Source organism: Macaca thibetana, chromosome 11, assembly GCF_024542745.1.
Source record: "Macaca thibetana thibetana isolate TM-01 chromosome 11, ASM2454274v1, whole genome shotgun sequence".
NCBI classification, from domain to species: domain Eukaryota; kingdom Metazoa; phylum Chordata; class Mammalia; order Primates; family Cercopithecidae; genus Macaca; species Macaca thibetana.
Genome location: NC_065588.1, coordinates 82,663,490 through 82,679,100, shown reverse-complemented (window position 1 = coordinate 82,679,100; position 15,611 = coordinate 82,663,490). Strand labels below are relative to the sequence as shown.

At 32.5% G+C, this 15,611-nt stretch overlaps 1 protein-coding gene across 2 annotated transcripts in view; it reads left to right on the top strand.

Moving 5' to 3' along the window:
- MGAT4C (MGAT4 family member C) overlaps positions 1-15,611 on the top strand; it is a 909,629-nt gene that overhangs the window by 406,983 nt on the left and 487,035 nt on the right. For both annotated transcript variants that reach the window (XM_050749432.1, XM_050749434.1), the window contains one exon: positions 14,528-14,636. The gene's annotated coding sequence lies outside the window, so the exon portion shown is untranslated. The remainder of the gene's footprint in view (positions 1-14,527; positions 14,637-15,611) is intronic.

Sequence of the window (15,611 nt, the reverse complement as noted above, 5' to 3'; positions counted from 1 at the left end):
ATCGCACCATTGCACTCCAGCCTGGGAAACAAGAGTGAAATTCCATCTCAAAACAAACAAACAAACAAACAAAACAGAATTCTGCTGCTCATTTAGAAAGGGCACTCCTTTGGGATACTGTTCCTGTTGAAGGGTCACTGTTCTACGATCCCTTAGCTTTTGTATTGTTCATCTTTTTATCAATGTTTAAATCAATGTATTCCAAACTTATCTTTTGATGTAAAACACTAGGAATGCATAGCCCAATAAAACTTCTTAGTAGTGCATAACATAGTAATGGTAAGCATGTAGATTAGAACAATTTTTATATATTTACATATAATGCTTACATTTGCATACCAGTAAGTTTAGTATTACCATCTCCCTCTCATAGATAATTAAACAGAGGCATGGCAATAGTATGCAGCTTGTCCAAATTTACATACATTCAAACTGTTCATTAGAGTTGTGAAATCCACACTCTTTCCACCATGGCTAATCACATCCATATATATTTAAGAATGAGTTACATGATGTAACTTTAAGTCCTGATAGTAGTTTTCATTGTATATGAACAGTAGATAATATAGGAAATAATGCATGGTATTCATATTAAGAAAGTGAGTAAAAAAGCAATAAGACAATATAAATGATAAAATACTACTTTTTGCCTTTTTGTCTTTTACACATTGATTTTGCAAATCACAAAAACAGCTGGTTGCTTTCTCTAAGTCAGAGCCTCAAGAAGTTTCATAAATAATGTGAAATGAATACAAATAAATATCTGTGCTATAATGGTGTATTCTTTTGAGAAAAATAAATGCATTATGTACTTTACCAAGGCCATTTGGAACAGCTTTCCTGGGATGAGTAATTATTCAAATGACTTTTTATTTACTGGAACTTTTTCACCTTATCCAAGTGTTTTGTTTTCATTATCAGGAGAAAAATGGGTCCTTATCTTAGCAATAAATTTTCACAAAGTATTTCAAGTTATATATTTATAAAAAATAATATGTTCTAAAGAACATAAATCACAATACATTTTATTCTACATTTTTGTGATATATTTTATGTGTAGCTATATGTGTTCATATATATACATACACACACACACACATATACATATAAAGTTTTACTGAAGCATAACACATAGCCAGAAATTGCAAACCCTTAAGTGAACAACCCAGTACATTTGCACAGTGAGTACATCTCTATAATGAAGTATAACTCTAACAGGAAATAAAATACTACCAATATTTGAAAGATTATTTTGTACCTTTTCCTAGTTGTTAAACCCAGTCTACCCCAAAGATAATCAGTAGATTGACTACTTTTACCAAAATAAAATTAACCATTTTTGCAGTCTATAGAAATAAAATTATATGAGACATAATATTTGTTTATTACATCGTTTCTCAACATTAGGTTTAAGACTCACCCATGTTGTCATGTATAGCAAAAGTTTGCTCATTCTCATTGATATATTTTATTCTATTATGTAAATATTTTAAAAGATATTCTTCAGTTTTACTGCAGGTGGACATTTGGATAATTTCCAGTTTTTGTCTGTTGCAAAGAGAGCTGTCATGAGCAATCTAATGTGTATCTTTTGATGCCATATGCATATACTTCTTGAATATGAAACTAGGAGTGGAATTCTTGGGTCATAAGATGAGTATATTTTCAGCTTTAGTATGTATTGCCAGTTTCTCAAACTGCTTTTGCTAATTTCCAATTCTTTCGGTTGTATATGAGTTTCACATTCCCTCAAATCTTGAAATGTTTATTTTTATAAATTTTACTCAATATGGTGAATGAATATTTTTTTAATTTTAATTTTATTTTTTAAAAATTTTTTTGCCATTGGAATCTTTATTTATTTATTTATTTATTATTATTATTATACTTTAAGTTCTAGGGTACATGTGCATAATTATGAGAAATAATATTGAATATTCTTGTACATGGTATTGGTCATTTGGATATCTTATTTTGTGAAGATTTTGAACATATATTTTTGCCTTTACATATTGAATTATTTTCTTTCTAATTTTTAGAAGTTTTATTTGTGAACTTATTATAAATGTCATATTTGCAATATAATTGGCATAAATTAGACTACATATATTTAAAGTGTGTGATGTGATAAGTGTAGACATGTGTGTATACTACTGAAACCTTCATGACAATAAAAATAATGAATACATCTGTTACCCACAAAAATTTTGTGATCCTTTGCAATCCCTCACACCAATTCTTCCACCCCCACCTTTCTTGTTCCCAGGCAACAGCTGATCTGCTTTCTGTCACTATGGATAAGTTTGCATTTTTAGAACTTTATATAAAAGAAGTCATATAGTATGTATTTTTTTGTTTAGCTTCTATCACTCAGTATAATTTAGAAATTCATCTGTATTGTTGCATATGTCAATAAATCTTTCCTGTCGGGGAGTTAAGTGGTGTAGAGTTTCAGTTCTGAAAGATGAAAATGTTCTGGAGATTAGTTGTGCAACAAAGTGAATATGTACTTAATACTACAGAACTGTACCTCAGAAATAGTTAATATGGTAAACTTTATGTTATGCATTTTTGTTAGAATAAAACATTAAGATAAAAATTTAAGACTTTGATTTTAACTCAAATAATTTTAACTGAAAGAATTCCATATTAAAATATGGAAGACTGGAGTAAGGTCAGGTTTGCAACGATATGGTAGAGTCAATTGTTCTATTTTGCCATGTTTGAATTTTAAAATCCTTGTTAGAGAGCCAGGAATTGAGATCAGTATGCAGATGGAGAATCATATTTAAAGCGCAGTGGAAAAAGGTCAGATTGCAGATCTAAATTTGGTAGTCAACAAGAAAGATTATATGTAAAGCCATGGAACCAGATAAAATTATCTGCAGGGAAACTGTAGGTTGAGAAGAAAAAGGGGTCCATGATCAGTCAAGAAATTCTCCAAACCTATTATGCAGACAGAGGAAAAGGAGCCAGCAAATGAGCCTGGGATAGAAAGACTTTGCATGGTATGAAAGAAATAAGGAGAATATGGTATCACTAGAGACAAGAGAAGAAGATGGTTCAAGAAGGAATCAGTTAATTGTTAGAATACCAGGTAAAATGAGGACTATTTTAGTGCCTTGGGGGATGGATGTACTATAAAAGTGAGCTGAGAAGATATTGTAAAATGAGAAAATAAATATTTTTGAGATATTTTCCAAGGTAGAAATATGGTTACTAGAGAGACAAAGTAGTAGGGGAGTTTATTTTTGGAAGCATGAAAATATTAAAACAGGATTAAACACTGATGAGCATGAACTAATGCAGAGGGAGTAACTTATATGAATGAGAAGAATTAGCATGAGAAAATTTGGTAAAACTTCGCTAAAAGAGTTTGGTAGACAGGCCGGGCATGGTGGCTCACTCCTGTAATCCCAGCACTTTGGGAGGCCGAGGCGGGCAGATCACGAGGTCAGGAGATGGAGACCACCCTGGCTAACACGATGAAACCCAGTCTCCACTAAAAAATACAAAAAATTAGCCAGGCGTGGTGGTGGGCGCCTGTAGTCCCAGCTACTCAGGAGGCTGAGGCAGGAGAATGGTGTGAACCCAGGAGGCAGAGCTTGCAGTGAGCCAAGATCGCGCCACTGCACTCCAGCCTGGGCGACAGAGCCAGACTCCATCTCAAAAAAACAAACAAAACAACAACAACAAAAAGAGTTTGGTAGATAGTTGGGGTGGGTTGATATTTGGGCTCTCCTACACAGGGGCTATTGTTTCTCACTGAAATTTACGGCTATTCCATCAGTTGTAATTAAGATTTTTTGCAGTAGTAAATGTTCATTTATTTTTCATGGTCAGTAATTTAAAGTAATAAAATTTTCAGGATTTTAAATTTTTCTCCAGGTCTATTCAGCATGCTTCTATGACAAAATGAGTGGTTGAAATTTCTGTTTAATCACTGTAATAGAAAACATCCACATTAATGGATAATTATGTTTGAGAAACCTATATAATAACATAAAACTATAATTACGGTATTGAGTTAACAGAAATGTACATGTGTATATATGTATATACATATATATATATATAATGTCAGTGGAAATATAAATATACTTCATATATATTGCAAGTTTGGTTCCAGACACCTGCAAAATGAATATTGCAGTAATGCAAGTCCCACAAAATTGTTGTTTCCCAGTGCATATTATAGTTATGTTTATGCTATACTGTAGTGTATTAACCTTGGAATAGAATTATATCTAAAGAAAAATGTACACACCTTAATTTAAAAATACCTTATTGCTAAAAACTGTTAAGTATTATTTGAGCCTCTAACAATTGTAATCCTCTCTGCTGGAGGTGGGTCTTACCTCAATGTCAATGATTGTTGACTGATCACGGTGGTGGTTGCTGAAGACTGGGGTGACCATGGCAATTTGTGAAAATAAGACGACAATTAAGTTTGTTGCATTGACTGATTACTTTTTTTTTTTTTTTTGAGACAGAGTTTTGCTCCTTGTTGACCAGTCTGGAGCTCAGTGGCACGATCTCAGCTCACTGCAACCTCTGCCTCCTGGGTTCAAACGATTCTCCTGTCTCACCCTCCCAAGTAGCTGGGATTGCAGGTGCCTGCCACCATGCCTGACTAATTTTTGTATTTTTAGTAGAGATGGGGTTCCACCATGTTGGCCAGGCTGGTCTTGAACTCCTGAACTCAGATGATCCTCCCGCCTTGGCCTCCCAAAATGCTGGGATTACAGGCGGGAGTCACCGCTCCTGGCCACTGATTCTTTATTTCACAAAATACTTCTCTGCAGCGTGTGCTACTGTTTGAGAGCATTTTACCCACAATATAACATCCTTCAAAATTGGAGTCATTCTTCTCAAACTCTGCTGCTGCTTTGTTACCTAAGTTTATGTAGTATTCTAAATTATTTGTTGTCATTTCAATAATTTCATAGCATCTTCCCTAGGATAAGATCCTTCCTTCCTTCCTTCCTTCCTTCCTTCCTTCCTTCCTTCCTTCCTTCCTTCCTTCCTTCCTTCCTTCCTTCCTTCCTTCCTTCCTTCCTTCCTTTCTTTCTTTCTTTCTTTCTTTCTTTCTTTTTCTTTCTTTCTTTCTTTCTTTCTTTCTTTCTTTCTTTCTTTCTTTCTTTCTCTACAAACACACCTTGCTTATGCATAAGAAGCAATTTCTTATCCATTCAAGTTTCATCATGAAATTGTAGCATTTCAGTCACATCTTCAGGCTCCACTTCTAACTTTACTTATTTTGCTATTTCCACCACATCTGCAATTACTTCCTCCTCTCGAGTCTTGGCTCTCTCAAGGTCATCAATGAGGATTTGTATCAAATTCTCCCAAACTTCTGTTAATCTTATATTTTAACCTCTTACTGTGACTCACAAGTATTCTCAATGGTATCTAGAATGGTAAATTCTTTCCACAAGGTTTTCAATGTACTTTGTCTAGATTCATCAGAGAAATCAAAATCTACAGCTGCTATACCTTTTCAAAGTATATTTTATAAATGATAAGACTTGAAAGTCAAAATTATTCCTTGATCCATGGACTGCAGAGTGGATGTTGTATGATTAGCCAAAAAAGCAACATTGATCTCCATTGTAGATGGAAAACAACATCTCCTTTAGAACTTTAGGTGACTAGCTGCCTTGCCAAAGAGCAGTAATATTTAGAAATAAATCTTTTTTTCTAAGCAGTAGGTATCAACATTGGGCTTAAAATATTCAGTAAACCATCCTATATTTTTTTGTAATAAAGACACAACAATTCTAATAATTTTTGCATCTTTTCTTCTATCAGTTAACTTATACTATAATGCATGGCCACTAATATTCTCCAAATAAACTTGTATTTTGGACTCATTATTGTATTTCTACATTGAAAATTACATAAAGTTACTGAGGATATTTCTTTTATTCACCACTGTAATCTCAGAACTTAATAAGGAGCCTGTCACCTAGTAAATACTCAATAGATAATTATTAAATTTTTTAAAATCACAAAAATTCTCTTTTAGAAGTTTATTTGCAAAGCATTGTGATCATCAAGGCTTTGTTGTTCAATTTATAAAACACAAGTAAAATAGATTCAGAGGATTCTTATGGGCCCTACTATTTTCAAAATAGTAAATGGATGTTGCCTTCAGGTCACCAGCTGCATTAGATGCTACAAGAACGTCAGCCTGTCCTTTGAAGCTTTGAACCCAAGACATTGACTTTTCCTCTCTGGCTATGAAAGTTCTAGATGGCATCTTCATTTTCTTCTGTGGTCTCTGCTTTTTGGATATCACCAGTGAGTGAAGCTTATTTTTTTTATCCTTTCTTCTCTTTACCCACCTCGAAGATTCAGTAAATTCAAGTTATGCTTTGCTTCTCTTTATCCTCAGCAGCCAAATTAGAAACCCTCCCAGAATAAACCCTCGGCTATTCAAAAGAGAGCAATTCTGGGTGCTTAGTCCTGAGGACAGCGAGCTTAGCAGCTTCATTTCTGGCTTTCCTGGTTATTGGTTCAAGGCCCAAAGAAACTTTTTGTACCTGTAGATTCCAACTGTAAAGTTTATCTGGGATTTCCTTTAAGAGGTTCTTATTTGAGTCATTCCTCTTCTGTGTTTGTTATTGGTTGAGCTTTACTCTGTATTACTTACATATCATTACAATCATGTCTGATTTCTATCTCCCATTTTTCAAAAAAATCTGTCTTGCACTTAAAAAAATGATATGTTAATGGTGGACCTTGTTATTTTTTTTTCTGTTTTCTTCTTTCATTTCAGTGGTATTTAGAGAAGCCAGAGAGGTGAGGTGTACACGATGGCTCAGTCAACACCTTAAGCTTCCCAGATGTCTAGTGATTTTTCTATTTCTGGTCTCAGTTTTATAAATTCTTTCAGGGAAATAATTTCTTTGCATTTCTTCTGGTTTGTGTTGGAACTTGAAAAATTTTTATTTTGTTTTCTTTCAGCTTTGCATTTAATGTCAATCATAATGAAATCATCAGTATCTCATTGCTGTCTATCTGGGTGTGTAAATGACACCATTTTTTGACAAACTGCATTTATAGGCCTCCACAAGGTACTATTTGCATAAGGCCAATTAGTGATGCAAAATTCACTTTAAAAATTTGACAAAATTATTCATATTTCATTTAATATGTATGTCACTATATTTCAATAACATAATTGTATCTTATTTGCCAGGTGACTGAATATTTTCACTTTCCTTTTTCAGCATCCAGATCAATGGGAGATTTAATAAAATATAATAGCAACTTTTTACATGGTAGTCAACAAATATATCTTTTACAAAAATCAATAGCTTTAGAGGTACAAGTGGTTTTTGGTTACATAAACAAATTGTTTAGTGATGAAGTCTGAGATTTTAGTGCACTTGTCACTTGAGTAGTGTACATTGTACCCAATATGTTGTTTCCTCCTCAAAGTCTCTCATGTCCATTACACCCTTCTGTATATCTTTGTATACCCATAGCTTAGCTCTCACTGATCAGTAGAAAGTTTTCCTGAATTATTTCACACAAAATAACAACTTCCAGCTCTATCCAAGTTGCTGCCAAAGACCATTTTTTTCATTCTTTTTTATGGATGAGAAGTATTCTATGATGTATATGTATCACATTTTCTTTGTCCACTCATCAATTGATGGGCACTTATGTTGGTTCCACATCTTTGCAATTGTGAATTGTGCTGCAATAAACAAACACATGTAGGTGTCTTTTTTATATAATTACTAATTTTCATTTGGGTAGATGCCCTGCAGTTGAATTGCTGGGTTGAATAGTATTTTTAAAGAAATCTCCATATTGTTTTCCGTAGAGGTTATGGTAACTTACATTCCCACAAACAGTATATGAGATTTCCCTTTTTACTACATTAACTCCAACATTTATTGGTTTTTTTTTTTACTTTTTAATAATGGTCATTCTGGCCAAGGTAAGGTGGTTTCCCACTGTGGTTTTAATTTTCATTTCCTTGATGATTAGTGATGTTGAGCACGTTTTCATATGTTTGTTAACTATTTGTATATTCTTTTAAGAAATGTCTGCTTGCATTATTTACCTACTTTTTGATGTGATTTTATTTGTGCTGATTTGAGTTCCTTGCAGATACTAGATATTAGTTATTTGTCAGATTCATAGTTTGCAAATAGTTTTTACCATTTCGTGAATTGTCTTTTTTGTGGGTCATATTTTGTGGGTTGACTTTGATGATTATTTCTTTTGCTGTGCAGAAGATTGTTAGTTTAATTAGATTCCATTTGTTTATTTTTATTTTTGTTGCTTTTGCTTTTGGGTTAAATCATAAACTATTTGCCTAGACCAATATCCAGAAGAGTTTTCCCTAGGTTTTCTTCTAGAATTTTTATGTTTTCAGATTTTAAATTTAGGTTTTTGATCCAACTTGAGTTGAGTTTTGTATATAGTGAGAGATAGGGATCTAGTTTAACTCTTCTACATATGGCTATCCAGTTTTCCCAGTACCATTTATTGAACATAAAGTCCTTTCCCCAGTTTATGTTTTTGTATGCTTTGTTGAAAATCAGTTGGTCGATTTGGCTTTATATGTGAATTCTCTATTCTTTTTCATTGGTCTATGCATTTACTTTTATATCAGTACCATACTATCCTGGTTACTATATCCTAGTAGTATACTTTGAAGTCAGGTAATGCCATGGCTCCAGATTTGTTCTTTTTGCTTAGAATTGCTTTCACTAGGCTCTTTCTTGGTTCCAAAGAAATTTTTGAATTATTTTTTCTATTTATGTGAAAATGATGTTGGTATTTTGGTAGGAATTGCATTGATCTGTAGATTGTTTTGGGCAGTATAGTCATTTTCATGATATTAATCCTTCCAGTCCATGAGCATCGGATGTATTTCCATGTGTTTGTGTTGCCTATTATTTATTTCAGCAGTGTTTTGTAGTTCTAGGTTTAGAGATCTTTTACCTCTTTGGTTAAGCATATTCCCAGAATTTTTTTAGTTATTGTAAAAGGGATTGAGTTGTTGATTTGTTTTCAAATTTGTTGTTATTGGTGTATAGAAGTACAACTGATTTGTGTACATTGATATTGTAGCCCAAGACTTTATCAAATTTATTTATCAAATCTAGAAGCCTTCTGAAGGAGTCTTTAGGGTTTCCTAGGTCTATGATCATATCAACTATAAACGGATAAGTTGAGTTCCTATTTTCCAATTTGGATGTACTTATTTATTTCTTTTCCCTGATTGCTCTGGCTAGGACTTTCAGTGCTAGTTGAATAGAAGTGATGAAAATGGGCATCCCTGTATTCTTCCAGTTATTAAAGGGAATGTTTTCTTCTTTTCCTCATTCAGTATGAGTTGGCTGTGGGTTTGTAATACATGGTTTTTATTATTTTGAGGTACGTTCCTTCTATGCCTAGGTTACTGAGAGTTTTGATCATAAAGCGATGCTGGGTTTTATTGAATGATTTTCTATGTCTATTGAGATTATCATGTGGTTTTTGTTTTTAATTCTGTTTTTGTGGTGAATCACATTTGTCAACTTGTGTGTGTTTAATCATCCCTGTATCCCTGGAATGAAACCCACATAATCATAGTGAATTATCATTTTGATGCGCTGTTGAATTTGGTTTGCTAATTTTTTTTGAGGACTTTTCCATCTATGTTCATCAGGAATATTGGTCTATAGTTTTCTTTTTTGTTATATTATTCCCTGTCTTTGTTATTAGAATATACTTGCTTTGTAGAATGAGTTAGGAATAGTCCCTCTTTCTCAATCATTTGAAATCATTCCTGTAGTATAGGTATCAATTCCTCTTTGAATATCTGATAGAAATTGGCTGTGAAGCCATCTGACCCTGAACTTTTGTTGGCTGACAAATTTTTTGTCACTGATTCAATCACACTGCTTGTTATTGGTCTGTTCAGGATTTCTATTTCTTCCTAATTCAGGCTAAGAGGGTTGTATGTTTTCAGGAATTTATCCACTTCCTCTAGACTTTCTAGTTTGTATGTATAGAGGTGTTTATAATAGTCTTGAAGGATCTTTTCTATTTCTGTGGTGTCAGTTGTAATATCTCCATTTTAATTTCTAATTGAGTTTATTTTTGAACCTTCTCTCGGTTAATCTGGCTTATGGTCTATCAATTTTGTTCATCTTTTCAAAGAAAAAACTTTTTGCTTCATTTACCTTTTGTATTGATTTTTGATTTCAAATTCACTTAGTTCTGCTCTGATCTTTGTTGTTGTTGTTGTTGTTTATCTTCTGCTAATTTTGGGTTTGTTTTTTTCTTGTTTATCTAGTTTCTTGAGGTGTGATGTTAGGTTGTCAATCTGTGATCTTTCAGACTTTTTGATGTAGGTATTTAGTGCTATAGACTTTCCTCTTAGCATTGCTTTTGCAGTATCACAGAGGTTTTGATAACCTGTGTCACTATTATCATTCATTTTTAATACTTTTTAGATTTTCACCTTGGTTTTATTGTTAACCCAAACATAGTTCAGAAGTAGGTGGTTTAATTTCCATGTATTTGTATATTCTTGAGGGTCCCTTTAGGAATTAATTTCTAATTTCGTTCTGCTATAGTCTGAGAAGATACTTGATATTGTTTCAAGTTTTAAAATTTATTGAGACTTGCTTTGTGGTCTGTTATGTGTTCTATCTTGGAGAATGATTTGTAGGGTGATTAGAATAATGTGTATTTTGCAGTTATTGGTTAGAATGTGCTATAAATATCTGTTAGGTTCATTTGCTCTAGAGTGCAGTTTAAGTCTAGCATTTCTTTGTTGAATTTCTGCTTCAATGATCTGTCTAATGCTGTCAGTGGAGTGTTGAAATCGCTTCTATCATTGTATTGGTGTTTGCCTCTTTTCATAGGTTTAGTAGTAATAATTTTGTGAATCTGGGAGCTCCAGTGCATATATATTTAGGATTATAACATCTTCTGGTTGGATTATCCTTTTATCATTATATAATGACCTTCTTCATCTTTTTGTTTTTTTTACTTTTGTTGTTTTAGTGTCTGTTTCATCTGATATGGGAATAGCTACTCCTGCTTGCCCTTGGTTTCCATTTGTGTGGAATATGTTTTTCTATCCCTTTAGCTTGAGTCTATAAGAATCCTCACATGGTTAGGTGTGTCTCTTGAAGACAGCAGTATTTGGGTTGTGATTATGGTATCCATTCTGACAATCTGTATCATTTAAGTGGAGCATTTATATAATTGACATTCAAAGTTACTATGAGATATGACATATTGCTCCAGTCATCATATTGATTGTTACCTAGTTACTTTGTTTTCTTCATTGTTTTATTGTTTTATAGGGATATCATCTTCTGACATAGAAGGATGTCTGATCGACATCCAAAATTTGTTGTTTAGCATAACCACTTTCATCAGTTGTCTTAGCTTGATCTTCTGGATAACTTGCTTCAGCTTCTGCATCATCTCTTGTGTTAAGGGCATCATATCTTAAATATCAACCTCTGCTGGCTTCAAACTTTTCTTCTGCAGCTTCCTCAACTCTCTCAACTTTCATAGAATTAAAGATAATTAACGCCTTGCTCTGGATTAGGCTTTATCTTAAGTGGATATTGTGGCTGGTTTGATATTCTATCCAGACCACTAACCCTATCTCCATATCTGTAATACAGTTGTTTTGATTTCTTATCATTCATGTTTTCACTGGACTAGCTCTTTTAAGAACTTTTCGTGTGCATTCACAACTTGCCTAACTGTTTGGTGTAAGAGGCCTAGCTTTTAGCCTATCTTGGCTTTCTATGCCTTCCTCACTAAAGTTAATCATTTCTACCATTTGACTTCAAGTAAAAGATTATGACTCTTCCTTTCAGTTGAACACTTAGAGGCCATTGTAGGACTATCAATGAGCTAAATTTCAATATTTTTGTGTCTCAGGGAACAGGGAGTCTCCAGTAGAAGAAGAAAGATGAATAACAGCTGGTCAGTGGGGTAGTCTGAACACACACAACATTTCACTGTCTTATATGGTTGTGGTGTGTGGTGCCCCATAACAATTACAGGAGTAACATCAATGATCGTAGATATAACAAAACAGATAAAGTATAGAATAATAATGGAAAAGCTTAATATATTGTGTGAATGATCAAAGTGCGACAAAGAGACACAAAGTGAGCACTTTGTATTAGAAAAATGGTGCTGATAGATTTATTCAATGCAGAGTTACCACAAACGTTCAATTTGTAAAACTGCAGTCTCTACAAAGTGCAATAAAGCAAATCACAATAAAACAATGTGTTCCTGTATTTGTAAAGAGATTGAAAATAACTAGAACACATAAATGCTATAAGTCATTTAACTAATATGATACTTAATGATAATTTTATTTTGCCTTCATCATTTTATTTTTAATATATTCATTTGGAGGGGGGACGTCAACAACTTTTAGTGGAAAACTTGATTTACTCCTACAATCATATTATATAATAGTTGAACTGTTCCAAACCTCATTATCTAATCAAGACCTTAATATGACTATTTGTATATGTAGATATACATATGTATTATAAATACAAATTGTGTACATTGGAAAATAACTAGTAAAAATGTCTACAATCTTCTTCTAAAATATAAGCACTAAGAATTTCAGAATCATTTTTAAATGATTAGCTCAATGTTTCAACAATACTGTTTTTAATAATGATTAGATTTTTTTGTAATAAAGACATAAAAATTCTGATATCTTAGGGATTTTTTTCTATTAATGAATTTATAAATTAACTCACTGCCACTAAAATGTTCCAAACAAATTTGTATCTTGGGCTAATTATCTTCATTTTTACATTGAAAATTATATAAAGTGGAGATATTTATGTTATTCACTACCATAACATTAGAACTTAACAAGGAACCTGTCACTTTGCAGATATTCAATAGATAATTCTTAAATTTTAAACATTTTTAACATAACATCATATGTAATTGTCTTTTTGAACTGTATTTGCAGATCATTTCCAAAATAATTAGGCATAGGAAAAGGTCTCAATGTATCACAGCTCCGAATATGTTATAATAATTCACTAAATGCCTATTCTCCAATTGAAATCACCAAGCTAAATCACACAAACCTCTTTTAAAGAAAAATATTAGATATATTGTTTTTAAAAAAAAGTTGTTTGGATGTAGCTGAACATCAGAAGATTCTCTAGTTAAGAATTTCAACTCCTTATCCTTTGAGTCCTAGTTATATCATGTGTATAATGGAGAATAATAATGCTGTTTTCACTGTTCTAATAAAATAACTAAACATGAAAATGTTAGTGGAAAATTTTATAAAGATAACTGTTACATAATAATAAAGGATAATAGTTGACTGATACACACTATTTTAAAAAACAGTATAGGTCTTCTCCCCCCACCCTCTGACTCCCTAAGTAACATAATTAGGTTAATGAAATCTGTTGTTTTGAAAGACTAGTATATATCAACCTATAATCCTCTGAATTATATTGTCATAAGTTATCATTTTTTTTGAGATTTCTACAATCATAAATTGTTGCACAAAATTGTTTGTTGCACTTGCTTAATTTGTATACATGATGGAAAATAAGATGCCAGATATAAAAATGCAAAAAGAAAAAATCTCTCTATCCAGTTAATTCATATTTTTCATTGTAGTACTGCTGATAACACTTAACCAGGCTTTAAACCCATGGGAAGCAAGGCAAAGATTATATAATCACATAGTTGTAAGATCAATGTATTGCTTAGATCATTATAAAGAGTGGCACAAATTGAGACTATTTTTATTGAGAATTAATTTTTGATGTAGTGTTCATATTCATTTGATAAGAAGAATATACCACTTGTAGTTATAATGAGTTAATGCTTCCAGAAACATTGAATGTGTAAAAATTTTAAAAAGTCAATGCTTTGTGACCTCTTTATTGCGCCCATAAAATTTAAGGATGTGATTGTATCTGGGCCACTTTGAAGGTTTAGGCAAAGAAACCATGGAATATTTAATGGACTTAGAAATGCAGCACATTTGGTCTCAGACTCTGGGGTATGTTGGAGGCATTATTGATGTGGGTGTTTTGCAAAGCAGAGATATAGAATGTTCATTTGAGTTTTATCAAATAGTAAATGAAAGAGACTTAATAACACTGATATCTCATTAGTACATTAATATTGGCCTGATTATTGTTAAATTTAAAAATAAAGACATATTGGTGCTAAGTAAATTTATGTACCAGACAATATCATCTTGATTTATAATTGTGTGTATATTTTTAATCTTAGAGTACACTTTCAGACATAGTAATAGAACAGATACTCACAAATGCATGCTTTCTTTAAAACTATTAATCTCAGTATCGAGCAGACAAACCAAACAGCTTGTATTGAAAGTAGAAATGTAATTGGCCTGTTTGGAGAAAGTCTACTAGAGTAACAGTCACGAGATTCAACATGCAAGTGCCATCATGATGAATGTTTACAACACCTTTTTGAGAGCCAATTATACTGTTTTTTTGTGTGTGTGCAGGAACTGGGGATCAGCCAGATCACTTGTATGCACAAAGCTGCTGTGGATCTGTCTTTCAAACAAGAGCTGCAGAAAACGCTATAGCAAGATTGAAGCTTTATCCACTCTGGTAAGAGAAGCTTTCTTTTTCTTTGCTATGGTGAGAGTTTGATAAGAAATCTTTTTAAACCGTAATGTGGTCAGGGAGAGGAGACTCTGTTATATAAGTCAGAAAATGTTTTTTCTTTGAAATATTTTTTTCACTATGCTTTGTGCCTTTATGTTATAGCAAGATAAAACTGAAACACTAAGTCATATTGCACATGTTAAATTTGTATTGGACATAGGGGAGTCTTAAACTACTCTTCTGTTGAGTGAAATGTGAGGTCATTTTATGTTCATACTGTAGATCTCCTGGACAGCACGAAGTGAAGAAAGATTGGTATTCTAATACCATGGCTGAGAGTGAATCTTGTGTTTAACTTTTCCCCTGACCAATGGTGTTATTAATTCCCAGGAGCTCACCACCACCAAACTCGGCCTTTGGATTCACTTGCATATTTTTTTGACCACTCTAATCTCTTTCTATATTTAAAATTGGAAAAGCTGGGCATTATTCTGGATGAGTTTATTTGAATAGTTTTCTCACTTTAGCTCTAAAGACTGTAACTGTGCACATATATACAAAGTACAAAATTTTGTTTTTCATGTAATTTCTTCAGCCTGTAATGTGCTTCAACATTTGTATGAGAATCTCTACGTATTATAAACTATCTGAATTCATATCAGTCTAAAATGACAATAAATATTGAGAGCATATACAAGTATATAAATATGTACATGTATATAAGTAACATTTGACATGAAGAAAATTAATTTTAGACAATTACACATTTGCATATTAAAGCAATGTAATCCCTATGGAAATTTATAGCTTTTAATTTTCATTTATATGACCCTTCCTTTTCATTTTCTTGGTAAACTTTAGTTCAGAAAACAATAACATAAATATCAAAAAGACTTTATAACGAAACAGCTACATTTGAAGATACATTACTTTTTAAATAAACTTGTATGATTCAGATTTTATTCTTTTTAAGTTGCT